This window comes from Poecile atricapillus, chromosome 1 (assembly GCF_030490865.1).
Source record: "Poecile atricapillus isolate bPoeAtr1 chromosome 1, bPoeAtr1.hap1, whole genome shotgun sequence".
Classification (NCBI taxonomy): domain Eukaryota; kingdom Metazoa; phylum Chordata; class Aves; order Passeriformes; family Paridae; genus Poecile; species Poecile atricapillus.
Window position 1 is genome coordinate 61,676,251 of NC_081249.1, and position 24,768 is coordinate 61,701,018.

General features: G+C 43.4%; 1 protein-coding gene across 2 annotated transcripts in view; it reads right to left on the reverse strand.

Annotated features, from left to right (window-relative positions):
* LCP1 (lymphocyte cytosolic protein 1) overlaps positions 1 to 16,219 on the reverse strand; it is a 49,766-nt gene extending 33,547 nt beyond the window's left edge. Inside the window, exon 1 of one of the 2 annotated variants that reach the window (XM_058828750.1) lies at positions 16,114 to 16,219. The gene's annotated coding sequence lies outside the window, so the exon portion shown is untranslated. Of the gene's footprint in view, positions 1 to 16,075 lie in introns of both variants that reach the window. The other variant, XM_058828743.1, reaches the window with a different exon arrangement.
* Positions 16,220 to 24,768: the final 8,549 nt, after the last annotated feature.

The following is a 24,768-nucleotide window of genomic DNA, read 5'->3' on the forward strand; positions in this document are numbered from 1 at the left end:
TTTCCCTGTGCCTGCAAGACCTTTCTTTCCACGCACTCTTTGCAGTGCTGACACTCCCATCCTGCTGCCTGTGTAATGCAGTCACACTTCACTGCAGATCAGCCAGACTGTTTCACCACAGGCTTCAAACCCTTCCACGACTTTTCTCCTCCTCACCTCTGCCCCTGAGTCAGCCCCACAGCTCTGAGTGACAGAGCACTTTCACTTCAACCTCCTCACCAGCCAGCAGGCTCTCACCTTCCTCCCCTTCACCCCCGGGGGCTTGGGGAGCCTTGGGAAGGGCAGAAACTGCCTGAGCTCTCCAGCCATGAGGCTTGGATGTTTCTTAGCAAGGTGACAGCCCAAAAAGCATGCAGGAACCAGTAATCCCACTTCCACCAACAAATGGGAATTACATTTGAAGGAACTGGGGCATCTGCCTAAGAAGAGGTCCAGCAGCTTCATCTGACTTGGCGGTGCTGTGTTCTGGCAGCCGGGAGGGGTTTGCAGGGATCCCCAGCTGAGGAGGGGCTGGATCTGCCACAGGTGGGTAGTTTCCTTATGAGCACTGGGGAAGTGCATTCCTGTGGTGGCCTTTCCTGGCACACCCCCCTCTTGGCTCTCACATTTTTAACTGCCCACTGCAATCTCCCAAGAACTCTGCCTTCCTGCAGGCCGCTTAGACTTCAAAAATTACTTTCCCAAAAGCCATTACTTTGCAAAATCCCACTCATATAACGCAACGTCTTCCTCGGCACAGCTGATGTGGTCACAGGTTGCAGAACATGCTCTGGGATGGGAAGAGCATGGTTGGGAGCAGAGTGGGGCCTGCAGCACAGATCTTCCAGTGAAGAATGAAGGCTTCTTGTGGACCTTGCAAAGTGTCTTTGACTTGATGACAGCACAATTTTGAATGAACCCTTTGAGGGGAACATCCCAGTCCATGAAAAACGAGGGTAAATCAAAATAATGGAAATTATTTTAAAATTATCTCCTTTTAGCAAATAATGTCTTACTTATATGTAAGTTCAGAGGACCTGATCTAATTCCCACTAACGTTTGATGCTGTCTGAACTGCACCTCTATTTTGTGTGACTCTGTCCTTGTTCCTATGGATGTCAGTGGCACTTCCTGTGACCACCAGTGATTTAGGCACTGAACTGCCTCTGAATATGGACCCTGAGGATCTCAATGCTATGGAAAGGTAAATGAGTCTCTGTGAAGCAGGAGTCATTACTCTGATGGCATGTGCTCAGGTGTAAGTTGGTAATTTGACCCGCTGCTGGGTCTATGTTAGCAGTGTACCCTGAAATGCCACTTGTGGTCTCTGCAGGAGAGAGAATACTACAGACTGGGGCTTTGCAGAATGCATGCAAAAATCAGACCTTTCACACTGTATTCTTCCTGCATTATATATGCCAGAAAAAACCTTGGGAATGCGAAGCAATGCTGGGTGATCCCATTGAACCTGTCACAATATGGATACTGGCTTGTGGGGCTGGAATCATGATATTATGATATATCTCTTGGTGCAACAAGAGCATCTCATTCTTTGTCTAAATCTGTTCATGCAGGAAGGAGTGGGGCAGATCTATGCCTGCCAGAGCTTTGCCTCCAGCTCCAGAGTTTGCCACCATGCCCTCCCTCCCTGAGACAGCTGGTCTCTGACCCCATTAAACCACCACACTCCGTGGCAGCACTCACCAGCCCCCGTGGGCCTCTCGTGTGGGCATCTCTGGTGCACCCTGCACGGCTGCTGTGTGGAGAGGAGAAGCAGGCAGGGTGCAGGGTGATGGCCCATGCCCTGCACACAGGTGTGAGTGAAGGGAAGCCTGTGCCACACAGCAAGTACAGCAGCCTTCAGTGCCCATCAGCAGCAAGACATTGATGCTTGGTCAGGGAGGGACAAGCAGGCTTGTATGCTGGCAAGGCTGAAGAAAGAGGAATGTAGAAAGAAGATCTGTCATGCTGAAAAGCATGATTTTGGTAGGGTAATGCTCAGATCAGCAGCTCTCCAAACCTCACCCGTTCCCCCGGATCTAGGCACAGAAACGACCAGAAAGATAATGGCCTGTTAAAGCTAGGCTGGGAGACTGCTTTGATTTCAGTTTCCAAGCCCTAAACTCTGAAACCTATCTTAGGGTCTTCTAAGAAAAACTTTATTTCAGTTTCACTACAATCTGTCTTATTCATGAATCAAGATGAGCCACAAAAATCAAGTAAGCTATGAGTAGACTGTTTTCACAAAACAAACTTCTAACTAGGGGATACAACCTGCAACCAGCCCAGGAAGATTTACACTCCCCAAAACATGTGTGCAGGAGGGCTCCAATAGCACAGCCCCCACTGGCAAAGGAGGGGACAGGGCAATGACTGGTTGCTGGTCTTGAAGCAGGTTGTTCCCTCAGCAGAAGTAGCCAAACACCCCTGTGAAACAAAAAGCAAACAGCTCTGAGGCCATAGATGAGCTTTGAACAGTTGGATTTGTTACCAAATTCCCCAAGTCATTTGTTTCAAAGAGATCTCCTGTGCTGAAGTGGCTGAGTGGGTCTGAAAGTTTTGCTCGTGGATCGTGGTTCGGTCTCAGGCCCTCGCAGGGAGCTTAGTCTTACTTAAAAGTCATAAGGCACAAGATTAATTTCCTGCAAGCAGTCTGAACTTTGAAAGAGAGCCATTTAAGCAAGTGAAAAATGAAATAGCAGGGGGAAAAAACAACCTGTAAAATAAAAGCAATGATAAATAAATAACAGGAAAGCGTACACCCCACTTCAAATTTAATAGGCTACGCCCAACCATGAATTATTGATCAAAACCATCCATTTGCTGCAAAGGGGAGTACTAGTGAAATATTAATAACAGTGCATGGGCTAATCTTAGGTTTTACTTGGTGAGAGAGTGACAAGAAGAGGTTGGAGAAGACTGGCCACTGTCAGCTCCCCGGTCTGGCTGCAGTGGGAGAAAGGCACGTCTCCAAGGCTCTTCCAGGAAACAGAAATTGGCAGTGACTGTTCCAGCTGATAAACCCATTCCCAGATGGATATGGGTCTAGAAGTGCCATTCATGGAGGCTGTTGAAACAATACTGTCTATCCTGTCCTGGTAGTCCTACAAAAGTCCTACAAAAGAAAACCGGTGTTTCCTAGTTTTCCTGGGTTTCTTTCAGGAACTAATTTGACTTTGTGATGGGAGGAAATACATGAAAATATTACTTTGGTGGGTCAGCTGGACAGAGACCTATAGGAGTAAAAAGCATGAGAAACAGATGGAAAAAAGAATTATTTTTAATTACACTTGCTATGCCTGTTATTTTTGCAAAACTGTGAGGAAACAAAGTAATGATTTTTGAGAATCTGATCTGGCAGAAGCTGACTCGTGGTTAACCAACCTTCTCACGTACTTTCATCCTTAATCTCACTCAGTTTTTAGTGAGTGAACCACAGTCAGCTTTGACACAGTAGCAGAATGGGCTTTCCCAGGGCCCCTGCCCTGCACAGGGTGCCTGTCACTGCCAAGATAAAGCTGTTCTGCTGCAAACTCAGGCCCTGCCAACCCACTGCCAGAATTTCAAGTACATGTCTTCTGCTGCAAGCCATGGCAGGAGAAAAAAAACCCACGATTATAAATTACACTGCTCTCCTGAACAACAGGCAGCTTTTTGCTAAGAAAAGAATAATTCAATTTCCTTTGGATCCCGATGAAAATTTGCTCACAAATACCTGTAGGACTGAACAAAATGTCATGGACACATGGGTTCACTCACATATGTGAACACTTTGACTTTAAACGGTCTGACTTTAAAGGTTTTCAAAGGCTAGAGATTTTACATCCTAGGCTATTTAGCTTAGTTTTCTTCTTTTTCTTTTCTGCTTTTTAAAAAGCATATCTTCCTCTTTCTTTGGCGTGTTTCCCTTTATTATCTCATTTTTCCTTTGTACATTTTCTCTTTTTTCTCCCCCGCTTTTCCATCTTGTCATTTCCTTACTCGTACCCTAGCAGTCTCTGCTTGCTTGCTCTCAATCTCTGAAGCCAGCATTCCTCATAAAATTTGTAAGGGTGTTCAGATCAGAATCTGCACTTCTTGTTTGCAGCCTCTCACATGCAAGCCTGGGGCCCAGGTTTTGCACTGAAACTGCTGCTCAGAAACACAAGCAGTAATTAGTTCCCTATGATGGGAAATTTTGCATAAGAGAGAAGGAAGTTGCTGGGTTTCCACAGCTCGTCCAAACAAAAAAAATAAAAAGTGTTTCCCCCTGCACCGCCAAAGTGAAGGGGTTTTGATTCCAGCCTTGCAGAGCCAGTCCTGCTTCTGGAGCTGCACCAGGGGGACCTGTTATCCTCCTGCAGGGGAAGGGTGAAAGCCAGCACTAGGTCGTCCATGCCTTGCGCTGGGTTTCAACCTTTGACTCAGAGGGAACATGCACTGCATCTGCTGAAGCTGCAGGAAGACAAAAAAATATTGCATTTTTTGCAAAAAAAGAGTGTTTTGGCTGGTGGAGGCGCCATATGGAAATCAAACACAGGATCTCTCTACAAGTGCATGAAAGGAGGTTATAGCCAGGCTGGGGCCAATCTCTTCTCCTATGTAACAAGAGACAGGACAAGAGGTTGTGCCAGGGGAAGTTTATATTGGTTATTAGGAAAATATTCTTCCCCAGGCAGGACCAGGCTGCCTAGGGAAGCGGTTAAGTCATCATCCCTGGAAGTATTTAAAAGATATGTAGATGTGGCACACAGGGACATGGTTTAGTGGTTAACTTGACAGTGCCTAGTTTACCATTGGACTTAAGGGTCTTTTCCAATCCAAATGATTCTGTGATTCCATTACTCTATTATTCTGTGATCTGGGGTCAGGGTTTTCGCGAAGGTCCTGAATCCAACAAACTCTTACCTGTTACATCTCCATTTTTGTAAAGGAATGTGAACAAATCTAGTCCTCGTAAAGTTTTCACATAGTGATTAACTAGAGTTCTGAGTCAGAGCTTGTATTTGAGATTAATCTCTTCCATGACATATAAATTAAAAATACGAGAGGAAAAAGCTTTGGAATGGGAAAACATTGCCCCCTCTAGCAATGACAAACACTGATTAAAGCTGGCATCACAGAAAACCACTTACAATTCCTTCATTTTTTCAGCATCAGTGTTGCTTATCTCAAGTAAGCAAAAAGAAGCTTTTCCTTGATTTTTTGGTGGTTTTTTGTTGGTTTTTTTTGGGGGGGTGGTTTGGTTGTTTTGGTTTTTTTGGGAGGGTTTTGGTTTTTTGAGGGTTTTTTGTTTGTTTTTTGTTTTTTTAAATTCATCTTCCTGGTCAAACACCTTCCTCTCCTACTGGTTGGCATTGATATTTTGTGGAAGATCTGCTGAGATAAGGCTAGAAAAGATGTGAATACCAAAATCCCTGCAAAACAACTGAAGCGTATCCACCCAAAGGCATGCTCCTATTCTCAAAGTCTCTCTAGAGCAGTAGCCAGGCTTTGAAACGGTGGCAAAGACAAACCTGACCAAAAATTTCAAGCAGCCTGAACAAGTTTTAGCAAACAACATATTTAGCACCTGTCTAAGAATACAGTCAGGAAGACCCTTGATATTGGGATAGTTGTTAAGCTAGAGATCCTACAGAAGTCACATGCTAGAAGAGCAGACTTTAATTTTGCTCACAGCTAGGTAGTGAAAGATTTTTAAGGGAGCACACAGAGATGGGAGATCCACCACTCGAAAGCAAGTACCACGGTGAAGAGTCAGACGCGTGTCAGGTGCACGAGTTTGATCCCAGAGATGCTGCTTGTGTTGCTCCCTGTGGAGGGAGCATCCAGGAGCTGCCTGCACCAAGAGGGAACAGTCAGAGCACATCTACAGGCAAGCAGAGGAGTTCCTCATTTCTGCATCCTCACTTGGCTGCTCTATTTTCTGTGGTGCTGCGGCCAATGCACACTGAAAGCTAATGAGGCAGAGACATCAGGTGTGTTTTCAAATGTCAGAAGACTCAAAAGAGCCCCTAAAGACTGCTCTTGAAAAAGAGAACAAAACTTCAGCTGGAGTGTTATCTAAAAGACAAACTTGAAACAAACATTAATTGCCCTTTCGACAAAGCATTCAAGAGGCACAGGGGAAACTGAAATGTTAAACAATTCTGCAGCAAACAAAAACTCCAAACTGTATTGATCTTGTGTGTATATGTGGGGTGTGTGTGTTTGTTGGTGGTGTCAGGAATTTAGAGAAATCAAGGCCTTCCAGGAGAAAAGCCCTGTGCTATCCAGGTGACACACACAGTGGTCACTTTGCCCTTTCTGCTGTCACAAAGCATGGGAAAGAAACAAGCTGTCCCAGGGAGCTGCCCAAAAATCCCCTGTATAAACAGCAAAAGGAGCAAGTGTTTGGCCCTACTCATCTCTGCATCCCACTAAATAAATGCACAGACCACAGCACCTCTGCAGGTCTCCCCCAAGCCATCAGTGAGGTCTTTTTTCACAGACTTTCATTGACCAGTAGGGAACAGGTGCGCACAACCCATCCCCTAAGCCAAAACCCCAAAAGGGACAATGTCACTAGCCCCACGTGGCTTTGCTGCCCAATTTCCATCCCTCATTGTACAGCTGAGTGAGTGAGCAGTATGGCTTTGGAGATGAGCTCAGGCAGATCTGTTTAGCCCCTGCCTGGATATTTATCCACGCCTCATGCAATGAATGGCAAACTCCATCAACTCTGAGCTCAGCTGCTCCCAAACAGCAGAGATTCACACCCCTGGACACACTGAAGATGAAGGAAACCTGTGCAGATGATACCACTGGCTAATGTGACCTGTAGGTTGTGACCTGGAAGTGGACAACTGGCCTGTATGGACAACTGAGGCATGGCCCCTGGCCAGGCAGCTGGATGGAGCTGTGCCAAGGACAAGACATGGGCATGCAGGGAGCCTGGGGCTGGGATGGCCCCAGTCCCATTCTGCTGGCCACATTCCCACTGAAGTGCTGCAATATGCACAGACTGGCTGAGGAGTGCACCCCAAAACTTGGGACCAGGTACAGGAAGCCACATTGCTGCTTGAGGGTGAAATGGCCTCAGCCACTGTGAAGTGCTGGCCATCCTCCCTGGCACATCAAGCATAGAGTAATGTGTAATGCAGCTGAGAAATTTTTTTCCAGAATACTTCTGGGTGCTCAGCTTTTCCTTCACATATTTGTGCCTTCTTTCTTCCTATGGCTGATTTCTAAAAAAGATCCTGGAGCCTCCAGGCACTGTAGTTGCAGGAACTGAAGAAAGACAGAGGAGAAGAAAGACAGATTTCCCAAAAGTCTTGCACTCTGCTAGATGACAGAAAAAGGGAGGTAAGAGAAACCAGACATAACAGAGACGGAAGAATGGTTTGCTCTACCACCATCATTCAGAAAGTTGCGAAGCATGGGGGAAAAGGAAGGAGAATCCTTAGTTTCTATTTCAATCTACTTTGATAGCCAGGGCTAAAGGTCAGGCACATGGGAAGCATGTAATGAGATAAAAGATTAGCACAAATTATGAAACAGCTCAAGGGAAAGAAGGTTCAGTGTCAAGAGTGGCAGGAGCAGTCTGCCCGCTGGTTAAACTTGTTTTTGCTTGTTTAATGCTCCTTCAGGCACCTTTGGCGTCTTTGGCCACCTGGTGAGTTATGAGCTTCACATGAGCAGCAATGGGTTTCTGACAGGACAGGAACTGTAAATCCTTTTCTAAGCATTACTCTGGAAAGTATCTAAGGTTTAGGTTTAATTAGGTATGTTCTTCAGCTCTCCACAGCATTACATATTACATGACTGAGCAGTTGTGTAATGAAATATCAATATTAACTGTCAGAAACACTGGACAGAAACACTGAACTATAGCAGGGCCAGGAAAAGATCTCACACTGAAGAAAATCCCACCAATTTGCCTGGTTCCCCTCTCTCCTATGCACGTGGGCCACTCCTGCAACTGCAACAGGAAGAGGAAGAAAAACTGGGGTCTGGCTCTGATGGCTTGCAACAATCCCCCACACACCATCTCTTCCTGTCTCCTCTCCTCAGAGAAGTAAGACCCACCACGCTCCTGAGCAGCACACTGACACTGTACTGCACCCCCAGCTGCACAGGGCACACTCTGGCTTGCAAACCACATTTAAACAAGAGGAGTTGCAGGTGCCTTTGCAAAGATTAGATTTAGTTTTTGTTTACATTACCACAGTAGTCTCAGCTGTATGTTGCAACCTCTGTTTCCTCCATTGCTGAAGAGCTGCTGTCTTTAATTGTACAGGTGGTACTTCCATATCCCAGTGGGATTCCAGCACTGTGGGCTTTCTCTGCCTAAAGCCTAGGGACACCTTGGCCAAGTAAACTTCTGGACACAGCACTGTGAGGACAGCAGGCACAAGAACCATGATGCTACAGCTACTCTATGTCCAAGGATATGTTCCTCCAGTGAGTGCACTGATGTAGACTCATGAATAAGAAAGAAATTATTGTGCATTTACTAAGATCCCATGCACCAGCTGCTCTGCAGCCTTGCATCAAAACTTCATGGCCTCCCTGCCCAGCACACTGGCATTTGCATTCTCAAACTCCAGCTTTTACCAAAGAACATATTTTCAGCAGGTCTTCCTACCTGCCCTTGCAAAATAAGTCAGCATTTAAGCAAAGGCTGTGTGCTTGTGGTTTGCATCAAAAGAAGCATCAAGGGAGGTGATACTCCCCCTCTACCCCACTGTTATGAGACCCCTACCTGTGCTGCTTCAGCTCTGGAGCTGGGATCCCTACATTAGGACATGAACCTGCAGGAACAAATGCAGAGGAGGGCCACATAGAAGATTAGAGGGCTGGAGCACCTCTCCTGTGAAGACAGGCTGAAAGAATTGGGGTTGCTCAGCCTGGAGAAGAGAGGGCTCCAGGGAGACTTTCTAGCAGCCTCCCAGCACTTAAAGGGGCCTACAAGACAGCTGGAGAAGGGATTTTCTCAAGGGCATGCTTTAAGATAAAAGAAGATGGGTTTAGAGTAGATATTAGGAAGAAATTAATTACTGTGAAGGTGGTGTGGCCCTGGCACAAGGTGCCCAGAGAAGCTGTGGATTCCCTGAAAGTTTTCAGGGCCAGGCTGGACGGGGCTTTGAGCAACCTGGTCTAGTGGAAGGTGTCCCTGCCCATGGCTGGGGGAGTTAGAATGAGATGATATTTAAATGTCCATTCCAACCCAAACAATTCTATTATTCTGTCCAAAATTTCTGGGGAAATGCCACTGCATAGATTCTGTGCACCTGGGCCAACACACAAGAGCCCACACATCCCACTACAAAAAATCTCTGAGAGGAAGGATAAGAGGATAAATACATGGCAGACAGATGGTGGTCAGCTACTAGGATTTCTGGTTACCACTGGTTGCAAAAACCCATTTAAATAGGTGCATGTAGAAAATGAAGGCACAGTAGTGCAGAAATTCTGAGATTCTGAGAAAAATTTGAGTCTGCTTAGAGATGGTAGCTCAACTGAGCTGCTGCTGACTTACCTATTCTACTTCTCCCATTCAAAAAATTAAAAACAACGAAAAAAAAGCAAACAAAAAAAAAATCAAACCAAGAGAGAGAGATATTTCTAAAACAGTGGTCTAAGTATTGGTTTGTTGTTCCTCTTCTGATCTTCTGCTTGTCTGTCTTGGGCACATAATTCTGAAAGTGGATGTTGACAAAGTCTGGACATTGGGATTTAGGTAAGAACTGCATACATAGGCAAATACTTGGGCATTCACAACTTTTCAGCAAGCAGGGGTTATCTGAAAAGTGCATTTACCAGTGTAAAATGACAGCCTTCATCTGAGGGCTGCTTTTAAATTTGCTTGAAAAATTGATTTCTCATCTATGTGTATAGCATTCCCACAGAATTACTGGGACTCATTGGTATATCACAACATAAGGACTGCACTGCCTTTTTAACTGTATGAATGCCCAAAATGAAAAGAAGAAAGAAGGGTGCTATTTGTTTTTTTAAAAAAGTGATTAATATTAACAAATATTTTGACTCCTTCTGATAGTAGAAACCAGAAGTAAAAAGTGTCATCTATCCTGTTACTTACAGGAGATGGAAGGTAGGTCTAAGGGATCTCTGGTAAGGACATTTTCTTTCTCTAATTGACCATAAATCTCTTCCCCATTTTCTGGGAGCTATCTCTTTTATGACCTAGCAATCTCTCTGAGGGAAATGGACAATATAAGAACTGTGTTTGCAATATATGAATAAAGAAACTGATACTCATTGTGCAAAACACCATTATCAAGAAGCAAACTGTGCAAAATAGTATTTTTCTCTCACAGGAATTTTTAAATCATTTGTCCCAAATGCCTGGTGCATATTGACACCTCCAATACTCCCCAAACCCCAGGCTTCCTACTGACAGACACATTCAGTTTCTTTTTAAAGAAAAGCTTTTTTAAGGTTGATGATGATTTTGAGACACAGCCTTTCATGAGCATGGGAGACCTTCAGTGGCCATCACCCTCTCCTCATCAGGAAGGGAGCAGCATGGTGGTTCTTTTCCTGCCCCATTTCCCCCTGGAATCATCTGTCCCTGTGGTTCCATGTTATTACTGCAACGCTTCCTAGGCAGCAGATGCCCCCAGGATTACTAGTTGATGGCACCTCAGGTTTCCTCCGCCAGGTTCAGGGGAGCCTGTTCCCACAGTCAGAGATGACTTCTCTGAAGGGACAACCCCACCAGACACCTGGACAAGGCATTTGGCTTTGGGTGCCTGGTGAATGGGATACTTTCCTCTGATTCTTGTTCTTTTTGGCAGGAGGAGCCAGGATTTACTCTGCCTAGCCTTACAACAGAGCAGTCAGTGAGGACTCTCCTGATGAGCTGGATTCAAGATAAGAGCTGTTAGAGAAAACTAGGGGCTTTTTTTTTTTAAAGAACACATAAACTACTTCATTTTAATTCATAGGCAAAAAACCCATGAAATTATGTTGCCGCTCAGTGCCTGTCCCTGCTCACACTTCCTGTGTTAATCACAGTTCTGACCTTGATCATTAGAGCCACTAAAATACAAGTGGCCTCACTGTGCCTGCAAAATGTAATCCAAGCTATTTTCACTTACGCTGTGTTCTTTTGCGGTTTTTCCTAACCCTGGCTGAACTGAGATTTTAGAATAGTCTTAGAATAGATGTCTTAAACCAGGTAATCTGATATCTAAGTTTTCCTTTGAAAACTCTGACCTGGATACACAGGTGAAGAAATGGAAGAGTGAACTCATGACACCCACCTGTACAAAAAGACAGCACATGTACGGGGAGGGGAAGAAGAGAAAAATTGTCCCTTTACAGAATGTCATGCAAGGAAGGACTGTTTACAAAACAACAGGGCAAAAATGCTAGAAGTTGGCTGATGTTTAATACAGAGGCTTCTAAATTTAAAAGTTGGGTAAAAGATGCTTAGTTTATTTAGAGATTTTGACTTAAGGCATAAATTATTTTTTTTGTAAAAAATTTTTTTCTTTGCAAAGAAGAATTTGTCTGTAATATACACTGAAATGCCATCTTTGGAGTTCTTCCCATAAGCAAAAGAAAAATTACATTGACAACTTCCTAAAGTCAACCATTCAGGACCTCTTTTTTAGAAAAATCAGAGAATATTCTCATGTTTCTTCACATAATCATGAAACAAAGAAGTTGCTTCTAAAGATACTATTTTAAGGTATGTTTTCAGTGATTCAACTTGAAACTTCTGCTTAAGAGCAGACACTGGGTTTTGTTTCCTTGTTACCTAAAATGATGACCATATTAAACTGTTAAAACAAACAAACAAACAAACAAAAAAAGGCAGTAACTGGCTTCTTTTTCAGATATTTTTCCCACTCAGTTCCTCTTTTACCCAGCACACTGGCTCCCTTTTACCAGTACACACAAGAAAATGAAACTTTTTTGGGTTTTTTATCTGCCCTGAGAGGGATAGGCAATTCAATCCCAACATGGCAACGAGCATTTGTAAAAAGTTAACAAAACTGCTTTCATTTCAAGGTTAGGCAACATAACAGCATGGTGACAGGAACTACAATGAGGAAAGAAATTCCACTATTATAAGAAATATGGCTATTTCTGTCCAGAGGAACAAACACATTTTGTAAAGTACTCAGGTCTCGGAAACAAATATTTTTACCACTGCATTTACAGTGCTTTATCTTTGGGAAAATCAATTCCAGAACGACGCTGACCTCCTTTTCCAAAAGCTTTTGGCCTTGCCAATTAAAATGTGATGTAAATGTTAAATGTCCTGCCACACAATTCTCCCCAAATATTCTGACACTAGAGTTCTAACCATGCTTTTCCATCTTGTGGTACACAGTCTAAATACGCTGAGAAGAAAAGGCTGTGTATATGGAGGTGGGATGGAAACTTTGGAGTTCATCTACCCAAACCTCATACTCAGTGGGTCACATTAAAATTCAATGCTACAAGGAAGGAAACTTTTCTGATGTAAATGCATGCTTACTTAGCTCATTCCTATGAGTGTTCCCAGTTAAAATGGTCCACTTTCTGCAGGAAAGGGCTTGAAAGAGCAAAATAAGATGTGTTGACCTTCTTCTGAGACTTTTCTTAAAAGAAAAAGCCCTGCAAACAACTTCAGTGGCTTCCTGGAACAGCAGTAGTCAAGGGCATACAGTCACAATCTAATAAAGGACTACTAGTGCTAAAATGTCACAACAGGAAAGGAAGAGTAAATATTGAAGGTTCAACAATGAAAACCAACAAAGACACATCAATTTTAAACTAGGGAAATATGTTAAATATTGATTCACAATAAAACCCTAGGGGAAAAAAGGTATAAAGATGTTCACAATAGAAACAGACTAAATATGACTAAAGGAGATTAAAATACAAAATAGGGTTTATTTAAAATGCTGATTAAGTGGGCTGCTTTCTTCCCATAGGAAATAAATGGACTAGAGGTTTTCCTGTAAGTGAGAAGGAAATGAATGCACTGCAAAGACTCAGAGTCACCAGGTTACAAGGTAAGGGAGAAAGGAAAAGGGGAAGCTGAGTGTACTGTGGGTAATGAGGACTATTCCCCATTCCACTCAGACTTTTAAGCTTGCATGCAGTGGGAGCAACATCAGGGCTCTGCCTACAGGCAGCACAGGGAGAGTCTGAAAAAAGCAAAATACTGAGAGAAAAGAGATAGATTTTCTTTGTAGAGTCTATGATCAATTTAGAAATCCACCCCTTGAGCCAACCTGTAATGCTGTTACCTATGTGTGAAGTCAAGCGCTCCCTGTGTTGCCAACGCTAAAGGTAAGCAGGACGACCAGCAGCATGGTCCTAGATTCTGGGTGAAATTCACTCCATTTTGGTGACCCACACTGTTACAACTGGTACTTATTTCATCCATCTCTCAAAACTGAAATGTGGATTCTCTAATAACAAGGAAGAGACTATAGTTTTGGATGAATGACTGTATTTTCCAGAGAAAAACCTGCTGGTTATCTACAAAATAAATAAATAGATAAATAGATCTGATTGTTTAGCAGTAGTACAGGTTACACATGTGCCTGTGGAGAGGCATTTTGCTCCAAGTTTCTCCCTTTGATCTCCAAGCATGCGCTCCCAACAAAACCCTCTCCATGTTCCCTGTCAGACCACTGCCTCTTTCTCTGAATTTGAATGGATGATCAGAGGGCAAGCATCTTCTCAGGACTTATTTTTTATCAAGGGCTACCTGAAGTGTGCATTGCACAAGGGAAAATTCAGGAATTGCAGGTCCGTCATGGAGATGGTGATGGGATGTGAGGAGGAAAGCCATTTCGTACTAATGTTCTAATTTAATAATCTGTTAATTCTAATTAATGGCCAGGAAGCACTGCATGATGCAGTTGTGTGTTAAAGGAAGTCTCATCTGAGTCCCCTCTTGTTGTCTAACTCAGGAATAATGTGTATAGCACACTGTCACTGGACTGCCACTATTGCTGATCTTCTCGCCCACAGTTACTCCACCTTAACAATTGCTAGAGGAATACAGGGAGTCACTTTGGAAGTAGCTGATGGCAGCAGCAGCAGCATCCCACCAGTCACCCAAGACAGATCTCCAGTGGAGATCAATGGCAGAGACTGCTGGGGACCAGGACACAGACCCTCCCATGTGTCTTGTCACACCAGAGTCCTGCTGAAATGGCAGTGGCAGATTCTGGAAGAGAAACTGGAAAAGGGCTCCTTTCCCACCAGGGAGAACTCATACAAGCCTTTGAGTGAAACGGTGGTTTAAGCGCAGCTCTTGTAATTATCTTTTATGCTGAAACAAAAAAAACGGCAGGCTTTGATCTTGCAAACACAAAGGCCACCTTATTCCTCTCATCTGAAAGCAGAAAAAACCCAATCTCACAGCAGCCTGGAAATGTCTGGCCAGAAATCCCTGTAAGAGCAAAATTTCATCCTCCTTGTAAAATACAGGATGCAAAAGTTCCTCAGGAAAGGAAGCCCAAGTCACACTCCTGTATTCAATTCTACATTTACTCCAAGGGAGGTCTGCAACCCATTATTTCACTGTCAGTGGCAAGAAGCCATGCAAAATGTTTCAGCAGGAGGATTCTGGTATCCTTTGGGTATCCTCCTAGCTTTCCTGAGGCTGTCACCTTCAGTGCATGCACCCACGTCTGACCGGGGCGCTCAGGAGTGTGCCTGGGCTCCCAGGCTGGGATGCTCACCCTAGCTGTACCCTAACTCCAAGCACAAAGGCAACATGAACACCCCAATTCCACCTCCCAGTGGCAGGGGTGTCAGGGTGGGCAGTGAGGTGTCGCACCAGCCCTGAGCAGCTCCACAGTGCAGACACAGCCATTGCTACTCCTGCCCAAAAGAGCTCACAGCCCAGCAGGGGAGAGCCCGTGGTTCCACATGGCACACAGATAATGTGTTGTATTTGCTTGTGGTGACGTTTTCCTTTCAACCTCGCACCGCTAAGCACAAAAGCCAATGATGAAATAAATCACTGGAGCACTGTATTGATCCTTGAATGATGATTACATAAAGAAAAATGTAAATGCTTTGGTGTGTATTAAATAATCCCTCTCTGGCACCTATTATGCGTGCTGCAGCCCTGCCTTTAATTTCATTTACGCAGCTTCTTTTGAGGAAAGACATCCAAATTTTCCCCTCAGCCAATTCCACTCACTTTATGCAGTGGAATACGTGCAAAGGAAGGACAGAAGCAGAGGAAAGAGGGAAATTGATTGCTGCCAGCCTGGTAGGGAAACGCTAACCTTGCAGGCAGGAGACAAACAGCAGAGTCATCTGCAACATGCAAACCAGCTTCTTCATTTCCATAGTGAGGCACAGGAAGTGCCCTTCAGAATTTTTCAAAACTATTACAGCTATAAAGAAGTTGTCTTTAGTGGGACCCTGTGGACAAAAGCGAATTCAAAAAATAAATACAAAGATTAAATGTATGAGCCAAGCATTTTTTTTACAAACTATGGTGGTTTCACAGAACACAGATGCAGACCACTCACCAGTCCCTAAATTCAACCTCAAAAGAACATTTTCAGTTATCAGAGATGCTAAAAATGCCTCCACTTCAGTATCCCACCCTCACCCTGCCCTCTCCTGTCTCTCTCTCTGCCCTATCCCGCACTTGTAAGTCACTCTCAAAAGACTTTGTACCCAGCTAAAATTTGTATCACACTATACCAAATGGGACTTGCTTGAGCCAGGACTGCGGTGCCGGGCCTATTTCTCAAAGAAATTATATAGCCGAGATTCATTTGAACAGGTTTGGCTCAGCTCGACCCGGATGGCACGAAGAGAGGCTTTACACCTGCTACGGCATCCAACACAGGCAGGGCACGGCTGTGCCCGGGCAGAGTGTGACACCGGCAGCAGAGCCCCGCTTACCCCCTCCCCGGGCACGGCTCCCAGCCCGCCCCAGCCACCCCGCAGCCTCATCCCGGCACCCCCGGCAAGAGCGGGAACTCCTCTCGGAGGAGCCCGCCTCATAGTAACTTTAATATTTTTTTCGTGAGCACCGAGGGGGAAAAATAATAATAATAATAATAATAATAATAATAATAATAATAATAATAATAATAATAATAATAATAATAATAAGGACCACCATCACCACCTCCTCCATCCAGAAGCACAGCGACAGACGATAGTTACCAGCCAGCAGCGGCGCAGCAACAGGAGATGCCGGGCCGGGGGGCGGGCGCGTTCCCGCAGCCGCAGCCCCTCCGCCCGCTCCCACCGGCGCCGCCGCCCGGGCCCCGCCCAGCCCCTGCGGACACGCCCCGGACACGCCCCGGACACGCCCCGGACACGCCCCGGACACGCCCCGGACACGCCCCGGACACGCCCCGGACACGCCCCGGACACGCCCCGGACACGCCCCCTCACCGGGAGCGTCCCCGAGGGCAGCGTGGGGTGTGACACTGGGCAGTCACCGCGTGGCTCGGTGAAACCCGCTGTTAAAGGTACCTGAGTGAGGGGTTCTGCTCCAAGCTGGTACACGGAACAGTGTGTATCGCACAGAACAGGTACTTTCTGCTCATCAGTGTTAGCCCGGTTTTGATACCAACCAGCAGAAAGTTCCTGGGACTTGTGCATGGTTAGAGTATAATACAGCTGTGTCCAGGTTTCTCTTGATCCACATATGTTTGCCGGGAATTGTTTTCCCCCCTTCTTCAGTCCCTGGCTTTGCTCTTCTCCCAGGTAAGGAGCAACCTGGCAGGGCTCATGAACATCCTTCCTTTGCTCCTGCATCCTTCACCACGCTCAATTTCCTCACTAGCAGTTTTCTGTTCTCCCTTCTGCAGCACTGATGAACTTGGTGGCTCAACTGCCTGGTGCCTTGAACTAAATTGCACCCACAGCAGTAACTACAGACATGTTTTTGTGGCACCAAGGCAATGGGTTCAATCCCTGTACAGGCCCCTTCCAACTCAGAATATTCTGTGATTCTTGTCTGATTTCATTTTGATTTTTACCTAAAATCTCACCAGATACAATGGTCAGTTTTATCTCGTGAGAAAATCATGTTCCCTCTCCCTTTGACGTGCTTTTATGCTTTCTGTCTCTAGCAGCTTGAACACCTCTACTTTTCCTCCCTGCCAGAAGCACTGGGGTTTCTTGTCTACTTTGCTTTTCTTCCACTCCCTCCACTGAGTCTCCTGTTTTCTTCTCATCAACCTCTATAACTTCAGTTTTCCACTTGTGTTTTCACCTCCTTCCCTGTCTCTGAGCTGTGCTGTGTTACACTCACTTCAGGAATTCTTCCACTCCACTTCCATCCTAGGCCCTCATTTCTTTCCAGTCTGTTCTTCCCCTTGGAATTTTGCAGGCAGTGCTCCTTTGGCATTGGTAACTTAACCAATTCTGCAACCATTTCTCACCACCCTTGATCTGTCAGCCACTTTCAGCAGAGGTTACCTAAAATGAGAGAAAACAAGCACACTTATCTTTAGATGTATGCCCTAATCAAGTGTGTACTCTGTGTCTTAGTTTTTTGCTGTGTTGGAAGGAGGCCCAGAGGTTGCCCAGAAAGTCGTGGTGTCTCCATCCTTCACAGATTTGAGTAACCTGCTCAGAGCTTATAGTTCAACCCTGCTGTGAGCAGGAGCTTGTACTAGAGACCTCCTGAGGGATCTTTCAAGCTGAATTTCTCCCTGTGCAGTATCTGTGTGGCAGGTGCCAGAAATGTTATCCTGAAGAGGAAAAGACTGGAATGCTAAGCTGGAGTTTATCAAGTACAAGTATAATTATAGAGTGTTTTGTTCCTGTTCCTCAAATTCAACTTCTTTGGCTCTTTGAGAGGTCTGGGAGTGGGGGAGGGAGGAGAGTTACAGTTGTTATTAGTTTGTTTGGTGTTTGTTGGTTTGGGGTTTTTTTTAGATATTATATATTCTTCTTTCTGTGCCTCCAGTCTATTGTAAGGATACTGTCCCCAGCCTCTGGTTAACATCAGGAACCATTTTTGTGTTGTTGTATCTCATCTTTTTGTGATGTTTGTCCATTTATTCAAACTCAGCAGGGCTATAATTGAACTCCAGACTTCCTTTTTAAACTTCCCCCATTTCTTCCTTTCCCTAGCCCCTTGTTTAAGTGCCATTCAAGCCCAGCAGCAAAGTGTCAAGTCTGAACTCATTATTCACACCGGGACTGTCTTTTTTCTTTTCATCACAGTATTTGTTTTATTTTACATCACAGTTTTATATAATGCTGCACTTGATTTAAATTAATCTTGTCCACATGCAAAATTGTGCTGAAGTCTCAAGTTTATCTACTTTCAAATCAAATTACTGGAGAAAAAAAATTGCCTAGAGGTGTCCTTGCTTCTAGGTGTATGCGACAGTTTTCTTAATATTTGTAAATTTTTCTGTAAGCCATTAGCTTCCTGGTGGCACTTTCAGTTTCTCTTCAAAGTCACCTTCATCAGTGCTTTTCCTTCTGTGTTTTCCTTCTGATCCCCACTTCTTTAGGACTGAGTCTTTGTACTGTACGATGTCAAAGATGTTTACAGCCCTACAGGGAAAAAAAACCGAACCAACACATTCTGCAATTTAGGATATAGAAAGTCTTGAAAATTACAGTGACTCAGAGATTTGCTAAAATTGACTACTAGTAAGAGGATTTCTGAAACCAAATCAGAGATTCTTTGATTGAAATCAGTGTCATTATATGCATTCATAAACTAATAGGAAACTAGAAAGAAGAATAAAATTACTACTTGCAGATTTGGCCTTTTCCCAGGGTTAATAGTTGCTCTTATTAAATCTGTTTATCCAGCAGAAAGCTCTTTCTGGGAGTTTTCACAATGGCTGGCGTGGGGCATTTCTCTATTTTACTCTTCCTCCTTTGGCTGAGAGACTAAAATATCTAATTGCCTCACCTTTTGTGACAGAGGTCATAGATCTGTAGAATAATAAATCATAGAATTATAGAATATCTTGAAGGGACACACATGGATCATCAAAGTCCAACTCATGGCCCTGCACAGGACCACCCCAAGTGCTGAATAACATTCTTTAATGCAAGCATTTGAAGCTAATAGAATTGGTTTGGGGTTGTTTGCTGTTTTTTTTTTAAATTAGTGTCACTGATTTATATCCTGAAACACTAATGATAACTAGAAAAACTTAAATCTGTCACTAAGAGAACAAATCCCCTTTTTGTCTGCTTCTCATCTTTTATCACCAGCTTTATCTAGGCAGGCATTCATAGGTCAGCACCTTAAACTAGAGGTGATTATTTCTCTTGCTTTGCATTGTGAGATTTGTTCTGATTTTTGAAATATCTTCATTTATCTGTCAGGAACAAAGGCTAAGAGGGCAATGGCTGAGCAACCAAAACTGCTCCACAGACCTCTGCTTCCTAAGCTGCTGTCTAAACAGGCTACACCAAGGGAGAATGTTGACAAAGGTAAACTGCAAGGCAGTTTCTGTGGTGAATACTTACAAATGCCAGGTGTTCTCTAAAATTAACACAGAAGAAGACAGATTGGCAGTTCACCCACCAGTGCAAAGCAGTGTGAATGAGCCTGCAGTATGACCCATAGGACCTGCATCTCTTTGGGATGCTCTTCGTGTAAACTGGGGAAGAGTCCTCTTGGCAGGTCCTGGAAGCTGAGCCTTCCCCCTATCAGATTTGAATAGTATCCACTGGATAATTGAGGCGTTCCCCTTAGCTCATCAGAAAATATGAGACATAACATGAAAAACTGCTGGTGTCAAGAAAAATAAAATTGGATCACATGGAGTCAGACCATAGGGGAAGTGAGATACAGCTTGGATTCAGATAAAATGGAAAAAAATGACATTTTGGGGGATGGTCATGCTCTTGTCAGAATATACAATCCTGTGAAAAGAAATATCTTGGCTTATATTATTTTACAAGCATCAGGGATTTCTAATTAAACCAAAGGACTTGCCATGCAGTATGCTTCAGAAATAACCAGGCATTTTGTGTGCTTGTTATATAAGTGAATGAAAAGCTCTTTCCAGTTTATATAAAGTAGCTATTCATTAAATATTTAAGGACTAACCTTTAAAAAGAAATGCTAAAAACAATATTATGATCTCTAATTATAACATTTTTAACCTAAGTAATATATAAAGGAGATGGAAACTAGGCACCACTCCTGAAAACAGATCTGTAGAGAAGAACCCTGGCACCTGTGCAGGTTCACTGACTTATGTCAACAACCTCAGGCCCCAGGAGCCACTGTACAAAAAATAGATCTCATAAATTTTAATTTTTTTTTTTTTTTTTTTACAGATCAGCACAGCAGAATAAGTTGTAGCATAGAAAAACAATGCTGTCCCTATGAGTGAGATAAAGAGACCGAATCAAGTTTGGGGCATTTTCCATCTAGCTTCTGTAGTTCTGTAGGTGCATCTAAATAGCTAAAACTCCTCAATCTTCATTTGACATAGTCAATGAAACAGGCAAAGAGAAAGAAAATAAATCAAAATTGTTTTTATGATTTTTGAGAGAAATGGTAAGTAATTGGAATATTCATTTTGTTAGAATCCTGTCATACTGTAATATTGTGTATTATATACACAATTATTGTATATGCATTATATATATAATATATGTAACATATATACTTATATATAATATGTATATATACTTATATATACACATATATATTGTATATATAATAATACTAAATATTATATACATCCTTATGTCAAATTAAAAGGAGTAACAATAATATATTAAAAGTAATACTTTTCTAACAGTACAAAAATAGTAAAGAAAACTCAGTTAAAGAAGTAAGGTTATAAAATCAGATAATATCCCTTGATATTATTAAGCCCTGCTGAATATTATTTTGAAAGTCTGGTAAAATCTATTTAGGTACAATACAGTTCCAGTCTGACCCTGCCCAAACAGATGTAAATATTTCTGGCTTACTATTAGAGCTGTGATTCAATGATTTAAGCCATTTTAAAAATTACAGAAAAACCTTTTTATCCAGAATCAAAGTTCTGCTGTCCTGGCTTGTGTTATAATAGTGCATATTACTGATGAATGCTATTTAGAGATTATGTATTTATATAGTAAACATTACAGGAATCTAAGAGCTTGCAATAAAGTTTGTTCAAGGATCATTTCTCCAAATGTAACTATCACCTCTGAAAGATATTTATACAGCAGCATGCCCATTGATCAGCAAGCAACTCTTCAGCAATGGCACTTCCATCATCTTGGTGGATGGAATTCTTTGTGCTTCACGAAGTGTGAGACTGAGACTGAAGAGCAGAAGCCCTGGGGTGGAAAAAAGACAGTGTTTTGTGGTGTCACTATCTTTTCCCTCACAGGGGAGCGTAGAAAGTGGGGCTGTAACAAAATGAGGTTGTTGATTGAAAAAGTGGCAGAAATGTCATGGAGGGTGGACTGTGGCCACCTGAGAGCTGGAAGCTGTCAGACACTGGCAGAGGGCAGGAAAGTCAGGGAGATAAGCCAATGGTCCCAGCTTTCTCTGAGAGCTAAGCTGTAGTGGAGAGATATAATGCATGATTTCTCCCTCAGCAGGTCCCAAGAAAAGAGCCTGCCTTGTTAAGGGAGCAGAGCATCAACATTGTGGATCTAAAGAGACTGAGTAAAGGATCATTTACCAAGTATTTCTGTGTTGATAAAATGTTCACAGCTAAATTACTTCTGTCTGCAATGCTGCTCAGAAACCAGGGAGTAGCTCAGGACCCAATGGTCCTCCAAAATGAGGTCTTTGGAGACAGCCCTGGTGGCAAAGCCCTGAGCCCAGTTCCAGTGTGAGGTGTATGAAACAAACCTTTGACACAGTGTTTTTATTTGGTTCCTGTGGCACAGTTTTGGTAGTGAGGGAGCTAAAGGGGTGTATTCCATGAGAAGCTGCCAGAAGCTTCCCCCATGTCTGACAGATCCAATGCCAGCCAGCTCCAGGATGGACCCACTGCTGGCCAAGACCAAGCCCTTCAGTACTTGTGGTAGCTTCTGACCACAGCTCCCATTCCCTGTCCTCCTGCACCACTGAGGGGAAGAAGGTAGAAAAATCAGGAGTGAAGTTAAGCCCAGGAAGAAGGGAGGGATGGGGAGAAGATGCTTTAAGATTTTGAGTTTTTTCTTATTACCCTGCCCTGGTCCAGTTGGTAATATTTCCCCAAGTCAAATTTTGCCCATGATGGAAATGGTGAGCCATGTCTCCCTGTCCTTACTTCAACCCAAGAACCTTTTGTTGTCTTTTCTCCCCCCCTGCCTGTCTGGGGGGAGTGACAGATGGCTTTGGTGGATACCTGGCATGCAGCCAGGGTCAACCCACCCCAGTGGTATGGGACATTAGGCCTCAGTACCAGCTATTGCATTAAGGATATAGAAATTTGGAAGAAAATGAAGCCCCTTGCACTCCAGCTGGTCCTCAGATATCAGAGGGCTGGGTGTGGCTGGGTTTAATTTCTGATTATAGCCAATTTGGCACTATCAGCCTCATCAAATTAAGTAAGAACTTGCACAATCCAGGTTCAAAACCAGTGCAGTTTATTGGAGCAACCGGAAAGCAGGTTCAGAATTGTCAGTGATAAATGCACTAACCACAGAGTGTTAGTATGACACTACCAAAGGTACAGTAACAGAGATCTATCAGTGATAGATAATTATATATAAATTATATATAATATACAATATATATATCTGCTCCAGTGTAGTTGAAGGTGCAAAGCTCTGCCCTTCAGGGGCAGAGGAGAGACACAGTCTTGACCAATCCAAAGCAGACAGAGGTTTTCCCCACTCATAATCTTTTTTTTTTTCTTTTTCTTCTGGTCCTGGAACTCCCCTTGCCTATACTATAACTATAACTTTTGGCCCTTCCTGATGAGGTGGAACAACTGCATGTTATAGGTGGAGTTTTGGTGACTGCAGTCATAAATATAAGGCATGTTCACTTTCCATTTGCATTCTTAGGAGAGCAAAAGTTTACATGCAAATAATGAGGGCATTTATTACTTCCAGTCAGAATTTACACTTGCCACCAGAGGTAGAAAGAACACGTGGGTCATCCTCCATCTGCTGAGGCAGCTGTAAAGGCTGTCTGACCTGTCAGAGGTCACTCCAGGCATTGTTTCATTGGCAGCCCTTGCTTGAGCCAGGCTCTAGGCAAGCAAGGGGCCCAGCTCAAGTTTGTCTCAACCAGCTTCATCAGTTCTTCATAGACTTAAAGCAAGTCTGACAATTTAGCACATTATCCACCTCATGACCACAGGCATGCAAACAACACCTATAAAAAGCATAAGGAATTCTGTGAAGCTGCCTGTGACTGAAGTTCTGTGAAGTGTCCAATCCTGCAGTCACTGTTGAGACAATTTCTAGAAGATGACTCCCTTTTTCCTTTCACAATTCCCTGTTCCTTGACCATGACTGACCTCACTTTTGCAATCACACTTTAAACATGTCTCTTCCATGGTGCTTTTTTTATATGGGATTTTCCTAATTTGCCTTTCCCATTCAGTAGGAGTAGCATCAGGTCTAGGTGGTACATGGAACACTGCAGCATAAGGGGAGGGGAATACTCACCAAAGGAGCCCCATCTACCTCTCAGGTGAAAGATCTCATTGTACTGGCACATGACAGCTTGCAAATGGATTCAGGATCTCTAAACAGGGACTTGTCAGTGGTACAAATATCCATATTTCACGCACAGGAGAACAAACACTGTTCATTCGTTCTTCATTAAACTCATAAGGTACCTCTGAAAACCTGTCCTTCCTGCTTCTGAGCCAACTCTTCTACTGGATACAACACATCATTCAGTACAGTGTGTAGGAGAACTGCACTTGTGTTGAAAAAAAAGACTAACGTATTTTGTGATTGGCAGCACTGAGATGCTTGGTCTTAATTGTTGGTGCATATTCTCTGGACAAGAAAAAGGCATATAGGGCATGGAGAATTTCTCACATGATCTTTTTGTCACAAAGGATGCCAGAGGATGCCTCATTATAAATGTATTTTTTCTCTTATCTTCAGCAAGAAGGCTTTTTGGACAATTATCCTGCTAGAGCAGTGAAGAGTACAAATAATGAAAATGGAAAAGAAGGGTCTGGCAGTGGTCAAGAGCTAGTCAGGCAAACAGACATTTCCCTCAGCAATGAACATGTATTTCAGAGTCTCTTCAAAATCCAACGTAAAATACAACCCAGACTCATCAGATTTGCCATGGTCAAGTGCAAATCCAACTCAAATCCACCTTCTTCAGACCCAGCTGAAGCCTGGTAATGCACAGCCTGTTTGACCACATGTATTCTTGTTTCATATGCTTCCAAAACAGATATGCCTACCTGCTTAGCCAAGATAACATCCATGGGCAAATACACTTGCAGCCCATAACTCCAGGTTTGCATGAATTAACAAGAGGTTTGATTCCCTCCAAAGCAAGTTTCCCAAGAGACCAGAATGATGATAGGTTCTTCCCAAATCTAGTTCATAAGAATAACAATCCTGGGTGTTGGTCTTTGCCAGGCATAGCTGCAAGCCTTCCTGTCTACATAGGCAGCAAAATGTCAAACCAACTACTTTGAATGCTGCTGACATAACTGGGGTTGAATTACAGTTTCACAATAGGTGCAGTGCTGGGCAAGTGCCATGAAAATTATGCAGGATGCATCAGAAAGAAGATCAGACACAGTAAAGGTACAGAGGAAATGGCAAAAGGGGGTGAGACAAAAGAAAGAATAAATAAACAGTGGAAAATTTAAGGCAAGACTACTACAGAAAAAAAACTATTTAAATCAGTTATCCCTACAGCTACTCTAATATTAATTAAATATTAGTTTTAAATCATTCTAA